This window comes from Rousettus aegyptiacus, unplaced genomic scaffold, assembly GCF_014176215.1.
Source record: "Rousettus aegyptiacus isolate mRouAeg1 unplaced genomic scaffold, mRouAeg1.p scaffold_m13_p_3, whole genome shotgun sequence".
Lineage (NCBI taxonomy): Eukaryota > Metazoa > Chordata > Mammalia > Chiroptera > Pteropodidae > Rousettus > Rousettus aegyptiacus.
Window position 1 is genome coordinate 153,341,070 of NW_023416306.1, and position 14,758 is coordinate 153,355,827.

Consider the following 14,758-nt stretch of genomic DNA (forward strand, 5'->3'; position numbering starts at 1 on the left):
TGCAGGTGGGCAAGGCTGAGGTAGGAACAAAAAGAGGACAGGCCCTGATCGGGGACTGCCAGTCCCTGTGCTGTCACATTCTGTCTGAGGAGTCTGAGAACTCTAAAGTCACACATGGCCTTTCAGAACGTTGTGAAGGTACATTTGTCAAGGTAGGCGGCTAAGATATTCTATTTAACAATTTGTTAGCTTGACTAATAACTTTTAAATATTTAGATACATGGCATGTGGGTCTTCCTTGAATTCTTGCTCTGGTCCCACGAACCTGTGAAAAGACAAATAGAGGCATGGATGCCTCTATTTCCAGCTGTGCCTCAAAATCCCTTTTTTGGAAAGTCAGAATTTTCCAACACCCTCATTTCTGAAGATGCTTCTGGTGGGGACAGAATTAGGTTATTTGAAATACTTAGTGTCGCTTGTCACAGGGATATGTGCCATCTGCTAGCTGAAGTCATGATATTTTGGGAAGATAGCAGCAACCAAAATTAAATACGAATTTAATTAAATTTGATACCAAATTCAATCAGAAGTATATTCAAAGGGCAGCAGCACTTATTCAGAGGTGATTTATAAGAATCCTTGGTTATTTGGGACACTGTCAGAAACCAGAAAAAAAGCAAAAACTAACAACAACCGAAAACAAATAAAGAAACTACCCCCCTCAAAACAAGACAAAAATGACTGTCACAGCCGAAAGAAATGCCATAGAATTTATCCCTTACTGTTTATATATTTACTCACAGGCAAACCATTCAGAGACCATTTACTCTTTATGTAGACATAATTCAAGGGACAATTTGGGTGAAAACTTCTCATTCTACAGAGATTTGACAAAAATACCTTAGAAGGGGAGCAGGGGAAGGCGGCTAGAGACTTGACACTCTGATCAGAATGAGAAGATGGTTGTCAGTTTGTGTGAAAGGCAGAGACAAACCAAGAATAAGAAGTAGACGGAAGAAAGAAAAGTGGACAGGAGAGCGTAGCACAGCCTGAGTCCAGTTAGCGTGAAACGAACAACCTCGTGTCACCGTCCCGTTCAAGGAGGGGGGTGGGTATGCACAAAAGAGGGAAGTGTACATGATGTGGTCTCAAGGTTCAGGTCGCTCAAATTTTTATATGCTAAATCCTAACCCTCAAAGTGATGGTATCAACAGGTGGGGTATTTGGGGGCGGGGCGCTTAGGTCATGAGGACAGAGTCCTCAAGAATGAGATAAATGCCCTTACAAAGGGGGCTCCAGAGAGATCCCTTTCCCTTCCACCATGTGAGGACACAATAAGAAGTCTGCGACCCAGAAGAGAGCCCTCACTCGACTATGCAGGCAGCCTGATCTTGGATTTGTGGCCTCCAGAACTGTGGGAACTAAGTTTTTGTTGTTGACAAACCAGCCATCTGTCATATTCTGTTGTGGGAGGCTGAACAGACTAAGACAGTGTGTGATTCTGGGCATCACAGGAAGTTAGGGAAAGTTTTAAAGTGGGCCAGTGTCCAGTGCTGGTGAACATGTAGACCAATGGGGATTCCCCTACTGCTGGCGGGAGAATAACCACTGAGGAAACTGGTTTGGCAGCACCTTGTAAAGCTGAGCACGTTAGAATCCTCGACCCTAAAGTTCAACTCTTAAGCATGTATAGAGACAACCCCTGCACATGGTCGTGGGAGACATGTGCCAGAAAGTTCATGGCAGCACTGTTTTGACAGTATTCAAAATCCTTCAAAAGTCCATCAAATAGTCATGGTATATTCTGCATGGAATATTATACAGCTGAGAAAACGGATAAACTACAGCCACACCTGGCAACATGGATGAAACTGGAAAACAATGTTTAACAAAAGGAACTAGTCGCAACAAAACACATAAGTAGGATTCAATTCACATAAAGCTCAGGAACAGACAAGACTAATTAGGTTGTTTGGGGCCACAGTCACATATGATAAAGCAATAAAGAAAAGCAAGGGCATGATTGACATATAAAATGAAATAGAGGTTACTTCTGACGGGGCAAGAGCAGGCTCCTAAGGTCCTATAGTGAGACTCTTTTTCTTCTTATCTAGGTGGTGGGTTTATTGATATTCACTTGACTTATATTCTTTAAACTGTACATATATGCTTTATTCACATGATATCAACCAATTTTTAAAAGAAAGGGGAAAAACAAGAGTCAGGTTTGGTCTAATTTACTCTAAGAAGGCAAGAAGGTGTTAATGACATTAATTTGATATAACAAGAAAAGAAAAAAACTGTTTTGGGCATGTGGAGAGCCAACTTTCAGTGATTTGGAAAGTTCATTTATAAATGACAGCTGCTCAGCTTCTTTTCCATACACTGGAGATACTACGGCAATGACCTGGGGTCCCATCTCTTTTCTTCCTTCCTTCCTTCCTTCCTTCCTTCCTTCCTTCCTTCCTTCCTTCCTTCCTTCCTTCCTTCCGTCCGTCCTTCCTTCCTTCCGTCCTTCCTTCCTTCCTTCCTTCCCTTTCTCATTTTAAATTTTTTAGGCGAGGCAACCCTTGTTTGACTTCACAGATTGCAAGGACCTTGTCAGCTTACAATCTCTTATTTTTTATTTTTTTTTACGCCTACAGCACCTGGTCTTCCTAGGTGGTCTCCCATCCAAGTACTAACTAGGCCTGACCCTGCTTAGCTTCTGAGATCAGACGGGGTCAGACTTGTTCAGGGTGGCATGGCCATTGATCTCATCTCTTTTCAAATGTATTTCATGTTGGCTGAGAAAGGACAGAGACGGGGAACCTTTGTGGGGGCTCCTTGGTGAGGCACAGAGGGCACCGCCACCAACCAGCTCTGAGTCTGTGTTTTGGCCTCTTTCTGGCAGCCTTTCCGTGGGCATCGCCCGAGAGTTCGTTACAAAACGCAGACTCTCGTGTCCCATCCCAGACCTAGTGAATCAGAATGTGCACGTGAACAAGCTTCCCAGAGGCTCCAAACACACACCGAAGTGTGAGAAGCGCTACTCACGTCTAGACTGTGACCAGAGACCAGTTACTCAGCTCTTAATAATTTTGGGAAAACCTGCCCTTTGAACAGGCTCCAGGTAGACCCTCCTTGTACTGAACTCCATGCTACAGTGGATTGTCCTCAGAGAAACTCAAATTCATTCATTCAACGAATATTAGGGTGAATTATTTGAAATTGCCATTCTGCAGGCCCCGAATGGTTGAACATTGTCAGTTTGGTATGGTCTAGTTTTTGATATTTATTGAGCTCCTGTTATGTGCCAGGCATGATGCTAGACATTGGGGGTATAGCAGTGAGCAAAACCAGACATGGCCACTGTACTTATAGAGCTTACAGTCTACCAGGAGAGATAGTCATTAACTTAAAAAAAAAAAAAATCCACACGAATAGATAGAAAATCACAACTGTGGCAACAGCTACAAGGTGGAGGTCCCTGGTGTATGAGCCATCCATGAGTTGATGTATTTCAGGGTAGGCGTTGGTCAGACGAGGCCCCTCTGAGGAAGCGTGGGCAGAACTGAATTCTAAAGGGTGAGGAGGGGGTGGGAGTGAGGACCCTCCCTACAGACTCAGGGGAAGAGAATTCCAGGCAGAGGGCACAGCAGGTACCAAGGCCTCCTATAAAGGATTCTGTGGAGGATAATGACTCCGCCCTGACTGCAGGTACCAGCCAGAAGAGTCTCTCCTCTCATAAATGGCTGTGCCAGTGAGATAGCTGAGTTTGTCCACAGCAGCAACCCAGGCTTTCTGCTTCTGTTTAAAGAGGCTACCAGTGCCTTCTCTCACCACCCCCACCCCCACCCCCCTACCGCTATGGGACTGGCAGAGCACTGTGTAATGGTCTTGCTAGTCAAATTTACTCACTTTCACACCTGTGTGCCCTGCTTTTGATCTTTCTTATTTGAATAAACTGTGGTGGCCTCAGGGACTTCTTTCAATTTCCAAATGCCTGCAGTGATCTCTCTTGCTACTAGTTTGTTGCACTGTGCTGTTCTCTCTGCCTGGAACACCACATGGGCAGCCCGCCCACCTTCCTTCACTCCAAATCCCTGGCTTACTCCTGGTCACATCCAGCACCCATCCTGGAAATCTTTACCCCTCCCTCTCCCGCACCGGAAGCTGTTCCCACAATCCCCCGCAACAGACATGTCAAGCACTTATTGTCTCCTGGTACCAAGTCTGATTTTCCTCGTCAATCCTCTCTGGCACCCAGCTTCGGCCACAAAAGGTGCTCAATATTCACTTGCTGAATGAATAAAAGAAATACTGTATTTAACCTGATGCACAGCTGTGGCTCACACTATGCGTTGGCTTATTCCACAGCTATTTCTTCACTTCTTTCTTCCTTGTCTGACTCCACTCTAGAGGCTGGTTTGCTTTCCCAGTCTCCCTAGCACATAGACGTGACCACGTGACGGACATAGTCATTCAATGAGAAGTCTGCTGGGGCTTCTGGGATAGTTTCTCCTTTTTTATAAAAGGAATTCACGGCTCATACTTGCTGCCCCTTTCTCTTCTTCCTGCCTGGAATTGAGCTGTGATGCTAGAAGCTGCAGTAGCTATGTTTTAATCATGAAGGAAAGGCCAACAGAATCAGAGACAGCAGTCCAAACGTGACCGAGTCACAGAACCAGAACCAGTGGCTACATATCTCTAGATCGTTCCTTATTTGAGGAAAATGAATACCTGTCTGGTTCATTGATGAGGATTTTTTTGTTATTTGCAGCAGAGAGCATGCCCGAGGGGGTATAAGGAGGAGAAAACAATGGGAAGAGTCCAGCTAGCTTGTTGAAAAAGGACGTTAACATTTGTTGAGCTCCTTTATGTCCCTGGTTATTGTACTAGTTACTTCATATTTATGATATTTAGCCTCACCATCAATTCAAGTAGAGTTATCTTGTTATTACACAGATGAGACAACTAAAACTCAAGACCTGAGTGAATTTCCCCAGTCACCCAGCTGGTGGTGGCAGAGTTGGGGGGAGGGGTCCGCCCTCTTGCAGCTCTATCTCACTGCTACCCAGACGACAAAGGTGGCAGGCCCTTAGCAAAGCCAGCCAAGTGTTATTGGGGGTGGAGGTACGAGGGGGTTTGTCTCAAATCTAGATCTCTCCCAAATTGACTAAGATTCTTCCAGCTCAACATCTTTTGTGTAGCAGCCACACTAGCTTTATGATAGTCTACCCATTGTAGTTAGAGCAGCAGTTGATAACTTTACAGTATAGATTGTTAAATATTGCTCATGTTTAACCACTGACACTGCTTGAAACATCCTGTAGAGAAACAAGTCTTTGCTCACAGCCGAAGCATTTTAGTAGTGCTCATGTCAAGGGGGTCCCAGGCTAAGCAGTCTCGTCTCCTTTAGCACATTCTCTCTTCCCTACTCAAAATGCCCAGTGCTTTCGCATTTTCTCAGGCTCCCATATCGAAAGAAAAACAAATAAGCAAAAAGCTTATAATTACATCAAAGCATTGGCTATTTAATTGTTCCTGCTTTCAGGCCCCTCTTTCTACCCTAATCTAAAGCAGATAGCTGAACATAGTGCACTGCTAAACATCCTTGCCCAGGCCCAGACTGTCAGAACCAATCCTGGTTCTTGGCTGGGGATGTACAGCAATCTTCTTGGTTGGTCCTACTTTGAGGTCTTGAAACATTATGCAAGGCTCCGTGCCAGGCTTTGTGCTAACAGTCATATAAGTTAAGCATTATGATCCCATTTTGCAGACAAGGGAACAGGCTCTTACCCAAGGTCAAACAGAGAGGACTCAAATCGAAACCTGGTTGACTTTAAACCTGAACTATATAGTCTTCTTGGTAAGAGTATTTCTCATCAGATCGCTCAACCATCTCTCTCCTGCTTCCTACTCACCCCCACCCCCACCGCTCCCAGGGAGCCCACAGATTCCCTATTAAGAGATTTAGTCCTTGAGGCAGAAAGTGTTTTGGTTTTCAAGAATCTCCATTAAAATGCAAAAGCCTCTGGGAAGTATAAGCCCCTAAAACTTTATCTTATACCATCAGACTAGGGAGAGTTTAATGGCAGAATGAAAGTGTTTAATTGGCTGAGACCCCTTTTCCCTGGGGCCTTGAAGAGCCCGAGGCTAGCTTTCTTTCTGATTTCCCAGGGGCTCGAAGGCTCATCGTTTCCAGCAACTGCTTTGGGAGAGCAATCGTCCTGAGAGCACCTACATTCCTTCCCTTCTCTGTCCCACCCAGTACAGTCTCATAAGGCTTCCAGGAACCCTGAGCTTGGAGCCGCAGGGCCACATGCTCTCCCCTAATCATGAAACCCAACTTCTGAGGCTCACAGAGCTGGAGTGCTTCCAAAGTGAGTCTGAGAGTGTAGTGTGTGCATATGTGAGCGTGGGGAGGGGTTCAAATTCTACCAGGTGACCTGGCTCCTGGGTTGTCAGGGCAACCTCTCCCTTGAGCCAATCTCTTGGTGATCTGGGTGTTTCTGAAGGCAAACTGATAAACTTCCTGGCTGATAGCTTTGGTTTAGGCTGAACTGAGAGACCATCGCATTCCAGGACTCACCTCGGGAATCGCTATTTTTATTTCTGTCTCAGAGCAGAAGTTTCTTCTCTGACCTTCAGGAATAAAACTGCCCCTTGACATTTTGAGTCAGGGTTTGAAGGCAGGCAACAAACGTCCCCTAAATAAAGGAGGGATATTCCGTAAACTCTCACTCACCAGCTACCATCCCTCCCGCTTTAGCACTGGATATGCTCTCTTTCCTGCACATTTCCCAGGAAATGAGATGCAGGTTATCTGAAGAGGGACTAAGGAGTAGGTCATCAACGTGCGAAGCATTGTGATAAGCACTTTACATGCCTCATTTACCTCTACTACAACCACATCAGGTACAGATGGGGGCTCATTTTACACGTGAGAACACTGATATTCACCAAGGGTAAGTGGCTTGCCCAGGGTCATGGAGCCAGGCTGTGGCAGAACCTGGATTTAAGCCCAACTGTCTGATTGTGGAGCTGGAACTTCTTGCACACTGCCTCTCCATTTGGGTCCTGTGAGTAGACGGCTGACAGCATGGTGCATGGTGGGATGCAGAAACCTAGCCAGAGGAAACGTAAGTGCGGCCCAGGATAGAGGGTCCTCCATTCCACATCACGTGCCCTGCACAAAAGGCGCCCCTTCTAGGATTTACTTATCTAGAACGAATATAGACCTCCCCTTAAGAAGTTCAAATTTGATTTAAAATAGCAACACAAGCTCTTTTTAGATTTGTACTGCTCTGTTGCTTTTGATTGTTGTTTGTTTCTTTTGTTTTCTTAAATATCCCTTTTATAAAAGGACGTTTATCCATCATATGACATTGGATTAAAAAAGTGTTTTCTCTGAAGTCTTCAATGAAACCCCTTACAGTAACTGGAGATGTCTAAAGATGTTACTTGAAATTAGTGGAGCAGGTTACCAGGTTTGTCTGCTTTGTGAATAATCGTCAGATTAAGATTTGTGTACTTTTTTGTTTATATGTTATACTTTAATAAAAACTTTAACCAAATATTGGGAAATTAGAAGAGTAAGGGCTGTCTCTGAGCAGTGTGCAAATGAGAACATGGGTGCAGATGCCCCTGGTCTCTGTGTTTTGCTGGAGCAGGTGGGCTTTAATTCTGGACCCCACAGATAACTCTTAGGCCCCTACATGGGCTGCCCTGTATGGTCACAACTCTGTGAAGGGCTTTTTTGTGGCAGCATTTTGTTGGTCTACTGTCCCTGCCTTTTATCTTCCAGGGGCTCACAATGTCGAGTTCGGCCAGGATCGAGTGTGAAGACTTCGGTGTCTGTGTGCACGCTCACATATGTGTGGAACAGAGGCTGGCCAACAACACTAGGTTGTTTTTATTTGCACGCCAACTCCAGCATGTCCTAGCTGTGTGACCCTGATTGAGTTACTTAACTTTTCTGAACCATAGTTTCCTCATTTGCAGAACAAAAGTAATAATATGGTCCACATCATAGAATTGCATAAGGAAGGATTAAACAGGATAATGGTACGTGTAAAGGGCTTATCTCAGTACACAGTAAACGCTAAAACAATGTGCAGAATCAGAATGTCTGGGGAGGGGGCTTAGGCCTCCAATTCTTAACCAGCTTCATAGGGGATTCTAACCCACAGCTAAAGTTAAGAATTATACTATGCTCTGGCCTCGGCTCCTACCATTGCCCTGTGAAAGTGCTACAATGCTAACTCTCTTCTCTCCCTCTCTTACAGATTATAGCAGAGGTCAGAGGAGCCTGTCCTTTGGAAAGGGTGCATAGATGCCAGACTAAAAGTCATTCCTTCCTCCCTTCCACAGACATTCACTGAACATGTTGTAGCCACCAGCGCCCGAAAGACACACGGACCACCAGAACTCAGTGAGTTATAGGAAACACTCTTTATTCAGCCAGCTGGGTCTGCCAGGGGTACACAGACCCCAAATTAAGCAGCCCCGAAATGTAGAGGTACAGGGGTTTTAAGGCTAAAATCCCATTCTTCATTCTGTCTAAACACAAAGGTCTATTTTTTTTCTATTCACTACCTGTCGACCCACAGGTCGGGTGTGCAAGCGGGGGTACAGAAGCAGAAAGCTTATTGTTAAAATGTTATGTTCCTATGGGTGACAGCTTATGTTCCCATGGTCATAGCCAAGCAGTAATTTTCCAGCCAACACAAACATGTGTCAAGCATGGTGTGAGGAAGGACAGACAGATGGTGAGGCACGATGCCCGTCCTTGAGGAGTTAACTGCTTGCAAAGCAAATTGCCTGTTGACATGCGCTGTGGCGAAGGACCACTGAACTCCTAGGTTGTGGTTTCAGCTTTGCCCCGTCTGAGTTTCTCTGGGCCTTATTTTTCACATCTCTAAAATAAGGGGGATGGACTGGATGATTTCTGAGGTTCTTCCAGCCTGATATTTTATGAATTCCATACGTATATCCTTAAAAACTCTGTATTGTGAAACTCATTAGAATATGAGCAACCCAATCAAAAAATGGGCAAAAGACTTGAACAGGCATCTCACCAAAGAAGATATAGAGATGGCGAGTACGCCTATGAAAAGATGCTCAGCATCATGTATCATTTGGAAATTGCAAGTTAAAATAACAACGAAATACCACTAAACACCTATTAGAATGGCCAAAATTTGAAACACTGATGACATCAAGTGCTGGTGAACATGTGAAGCAATAGGAATGCTCATTCACTGCTGGTGGGAATGCAGGATGGTGCGGCCACTTTAGAAGACAGTTCGGTGGTTTCTTGTAAAGATAAACAGTCTTACCGCATGATCCAGCAATAATAGCACTCCTTGGTATTTACCCAAATGAGTTGAAAGCTTACATCTGCACAAAAGCCTGCATGAGAACGTTTACAGAAGCTTTATTCCAAAACTCAAAAGGAAGGAAGGGCCATGTCCTTCAGTAGGTGAACAGATAAATAAACTGTGGCACATCCAGACAATGGAATATCATTCAGCATTAAAAAGAAATGAACGATGAAACCATAAAAAGATATGGAGGAACCTTATGCATATTAGTAAGTGAGAGGAGCCAATCTAGAAAGGCTACAGACTGTATGATTCCAACTATATGACATTCTGGAAATGGCAAAATTAGGGGTGTAGTAAAAAGATCAGTGTTTGCCAGGGGTTAGGGGGAGGGTTGAATCTGTGGAGAACAGGGAATCTTTAGGGCAATGAAACTATTCCGTTTGATACTATAATAGTGGATATGTGTCATTATACACTTGTCCAACCTCATAGGATGTACAACACCAAGAGTACATCCTAATAAAACTAGGGGCTTTGGGTGATAATGATGTCAATGTAGTTTCATCAGTGGTAACAAACGCTCCACTCGGGTGGGGGTGTTGGTGGGGGAGGTTGTGTGTGTCTGGGGGCAGGGAGTATATGGAAAATCTCTATGCGTCCTACTCAATTTTGCTGTGAATGTAAAAGTCGTCTAAAAAATAATGTCTATTAAAAAAACAAAAACAAAAACAAAAAAATGCCATGTCACGTATGGTTAAGAACACAGGCTTTGGAGCCCCGCCGTTGGAGTTTGAGTCCTGGCTCTGCCTACTAACTAGCTGTGATCATCAGCAAATTAGCTAAACATTCTGTGTCTCAGTTTCCTCATCTGTAAAACGGGGATACTAATAGTGCCTGCTTCATGGGTTTTTGAGAGGAACAAATAAATTAATAAATCTAAAACATTTAGCACAGTACTTGACATATAGTAAGTGCTCGATCAATATTAGCTACTATGAGAAAAGTGAACCTTTTAAAGAACTAATTCCAATCGATTGGCTGTCACTACCCTTGGCTATAGCAATCCCTTGCACTCAGGATGGACAATCGGATGCCTGACAGGATAACTTCTTTTCACTCTGTGTTGGGGTAGAACATCTTTTTCAGAGTCAGAGCTTTCAAGCCTACACATGTTCTTCTGAGGCCCAGAGAAAAATCCTCTTGATGGGACCATGCCAATGAATCAGTCAGGAAAAACAGTGCTATGTCTACATCTCATTTGCCTGAGTGACCTGGCAGATTCCCCAGCCCCCATTCTTTCCTTCTCCAAGCATTGTTAATTTCCGATGTCGCTCTAGGGAAGAAAGCTCTGTGCTAGATTAAACTGATTTGTATTCAAGCTTCAGGTGATGATGTCAATCAGTACTGAGCATCACGGTCTTTGAGAGATTAGTTGAGAACCACTGATGAACTTTGACATTTCACTGTGTACTTAAAATGCATTTAATATTTATTGTAATTCTTCCAAATAGCTCTAATGACATAATTGTATTTGGAATTTATACATATACATACCAATACAAGTAGTTTGCATTGCAATTTATGATTTTATGATTTTTTTTGAAAGACACATACTCTTTAGGCTCTAAAAGCCTTACATGATATATGTCGCTTTCAGATAAAGAGTGAGCTAGGCATTAAGAACAGGTACTATAGTTGACCTTGGCTAAAAAAGGGTTACTTGGCCACAGCCTTTAAAGACCAAGGAGTGAACGTCCTCAGTAGGCAACTACAAGCACTTTCCCTTCCATAGAAGATGTATTTGTGTCATCCTACTTTCATGATCGTGACAATTGTGAGACAGAGGACATCCTGCCTATAGTGTGGGATGTTGAAGTCTACCAAGGGCTTGTATGAACATCAGGTTATCTCATCTGACCCTCAGGGAAGTCTCAGTTAGATAAATCTGAGGCTCTTAGAGGCCAAGAGTCCCACTCAAGTTTTTAGTTGGTAAGAGGCATAATTTGGATACAGCTCTTTGGCTTCAAAGCCATGTCCAATCCTTTGAGTTTTAACACCTTCTCTGGTTGCTAGATGTGAACTGGTCACCTGAATAGGTATTGCTGGTTATGGCTCTAACAGCCCACCTCCCTCTTCCCTGTGGATAAAGCCTCAATTTATTTAGTTACCCATGCTGCTTCCAAGTGACTAAGACAATCACCATCACCCCAGCACCCCTGGCCAGGGATTGGCCTAGAGATGGGCATTTGACTAAGTTTGGCCAATGAGATTCGAGAGGAGATCTAAGGAAGAGGTTTCTCTGACCTTAAAAATTGAGGATGGAAAAAATAGTCTGTCTTTTTCCACTCACAGGCAGAGCTCAGGTCCCAGAACAATGTTGTTTGGTTCAACGTTATTTTGTTATAATGTCGATAAGACTTTAGAAACTTAACTATAGTTGCTATAGAAACTTAACTCTTGTTTATATTAATTAGCCTGAGGTAAAACTGGTTTTGTTATTTGTCATTTTGCTTAAAGTTGCAGAACCTATCCACGATGTTAAATGAGGACTTACGGTATTTCCACCGGACTCATTTTATTTTGATTCCTACTTTACTACTCCTGGTCTTCTTTTAAAGAGGACCTGACTAACTGTCTTTGACTCTGGGCCTGTGGGCCTTGGCTCATCTCTGGATGGCACTGAGTCTGGGTTTGATGGCACTTGGGCTGCAGTTCCGCACTGGCCTGAGGCAGGGAGCCTCCCCCATGGGGAGCGTGCAGCTATCGCTGTTGGTCCCGTGGACCATTTGTGGACTCAAGCCTCTAAGTTGCTCTCAGAGGAGGCTGACAGCTAAACATGTACTTTACCCTGATGCTTCAGTAACAGCAGGAAGAGGGATGACTGGCAATGATGCCCTCCCTAAGCGAGCTTTCTACATGAGACCATGATTACTAAGCACTCAGGCATGGAAAAGCCCTTTCTTTTCTGAAAGTTCCAGTCCCAAATGAGAACTTTTAAAAACCCAGAAACTAAGTTTTACACTTTGATATCAACCCCCTAGTTCTTAGTATCCTGTCCAGCTTCCCAAATGGGTTTAGTATATCTTAATTGGTTGGGTAATATCAATAGCACAGAACTATTACATGGCATTTCTACTTTTGGAGTGAGTCTTCTATTGCTTTACTTTATTTTTTGGTCAGCCCGGTGAAGAAGGTAAGAAAGAGATTACCAACTGGTCATGTGACACTGGGAAATATCATTGAGTACTTACACGACCATACCTAGGCTTGGGGAGAGGTGCATCATTTGAGGTCTCATTTAGTTCTCATGGTGACCCTATGCAGTAGAAATTCCTATGTTCACTTTTTCTCTAACAGTATAATGAATCCCAGAGAAGAGAATCAGTTATGGGGTTGGGATTTGAATCTAGCCCTTGCTGCCTATGCCACAAGACATTTCTGGCTCTCCGTTTATTTAGATGAAAAATAAAGGGGTTGCAATATGGACTCCCTAAGGTCAAATTTAGTTCAAACTTCATGATTCTATGACTGTTATCCTCTGCCATTAAAACATGGAATTGGAGCATGCAAATCATCTTTGTCTAGGGCCACATAGAAGTAAGGAGAGCCTTGCTTCAAACCAGGTCTCTGGGCTCCCTTCTCATTGCTCAAACAGTGGGCATTTGGAATGATTCCTGGTATTGGGGAACTGAGATTAACACATTGCACATCCAGTTGGCTTCAGTGCCCTTGTCTGTTTAGCTTCGGGCAGTCTTCATGGCTGCCAGTACCTTGTCTCTTTTAAAAAGTTCCGGCCTCTCCTCCTAGGCAAGCAGCAGCCTGAGATTCTGACCCAGGCTGGCTTCCAGGAGCAAAGACTGGACACCTTGCGGGGGGAAATCCAAACTCTAGCATCTAAGAACTCCCTCCCTGAGGCTTAATCTGTGCTGAGCACTGTTTTAAGCACTTTATAGGCGGTAACTCTTTGTATATTTATATATTTAAACCTTTATAATATCCCTATGGGTTGGGTGTTATTACAAACACACTCCCTTTTAATGATGATGAAATTGAGCATAGCGAGGTTAAGTAACCTGTCAGCTAGTATGCAGCAGAGACAGGATGCACACAAGGGACGTTTCGCTCCAGAGCTCATCTCTTTATCATTAGGCTCTACTGCCTTGTATGACGCATTAGCTTACAAGACCAGGTAACTAGGTAAAAACCACATATGTGACCATGGACGACAACCTGGGACTCCAAGACGACCAGCAGGTCTGTGAGGGTTAGGGCTGAGAGGAGGAGTCTGAAGAGATCCATGTTGTACGGAAACTTTGACCTATGGGAGGAAGGAGCAAGTAAGTCCCCAGGAAGGCTTTATAAAGGACATCTGCTCCCGTGCCAGTGAGTAGGATAGGCCTGGGACACTAAGCTGATTTGGATAAGAATTTCTGACAAGTAGAAGAAGGTTGGTTCTGAGGGTTTCTCTAACCTGTTTCATAACATCCTTTAATTCTCCTTTGCACCAGAGAACTGGGCCAGCCTTGTTCATGATTGTATAGCTACAGCCCTGCATATATAGATAATCAAATATTTGTCGAATGAGCGTATGAGTAGAAGTCCGGCCCTGTGGTCTAAAGTATACTTGCAGCCAGAGCTCTTGAGGAGGGCTTTTGAAGGGGAGGGCACAAAAATAACAAGTTGGCATTTGAGGAAGTATTTGAAAGGAAGGGCAGGCTTTAAAAAGGAGGAAGGAGAGGATTAGGGAGGTGTATTTAAGAGATAGAGAAACACTGGCAGAGGCGAGGGGAGGGAAATGTGGACATAAAACCTGAAAGGGAGCCTGTGAGCCTGGCCAGGGCTACCAAAGAAGCCCTTGTCCAGAGGCCGCCCTGGGCAGGGCGCATGGCCTCCCTGAGTCTCTTCCTGAGGCCAGCTCTGAGATGGATAGCAATGAGTTCAGATTGTAAACATTTTATCTTCATTGCCCAAGAAGAGCAGATTTCCCCCAGGTTCTGAGTGTGGGGACCTTTTTTGGTGAGCTGGGCCTGGGAACTCCCCTAGCCCAGGTACTGAGCTGGGAGAGTGGGGCTGTTGGGCAGGCAGTCTTGGGCCAAGTGAAGGCAGTGTGCTTAGAAAAGCAGGTGTCAAAACCTGGCCGGGATTGTCTGGAACTGGAAGAACTTTCCTAGAAGTGAGAATCCCACCCCTCCCCCACCCCACCAGGCCCACACAACAGCCCAGTCATAGGGCCCCCTTGGCTCCTTCCCACACCTCTCTCTACCACACCACCAAAATTGTTGAGTGTAAGAGGAAACGCCACCTCCCACAGAAAACCTAGGGGACTTTTTTTTCCCCTTCAATAAACATTTGCTGAAATAACTTTTTATTGGTGGTTGTTTTAAAACACGTAGCATAAAAAGAGTCCTGAGAATTAATCCCATCATAACTTTTGTTCAGCTAGATCTGTGTCATCAATGTGGGCCTCAACTTCCTCATCTGTAAAATACGGCTCCTTTCTCACTTTA

The 14,758-nt window shown here is 44.3% G+C and overlaps 1 pseudogene; it reads right to left on the reverse strand.

Moving 5' to 3' along the window:
• Positions 1-2,576: 2,576 nt before the first annotated feature.
• Positions 2,577-2,695, reverse strand: LOC118601475 (annotated as a pseudogene).
• Positions 2,696-14,758: the final 12,063 nt, after the last annotated feature.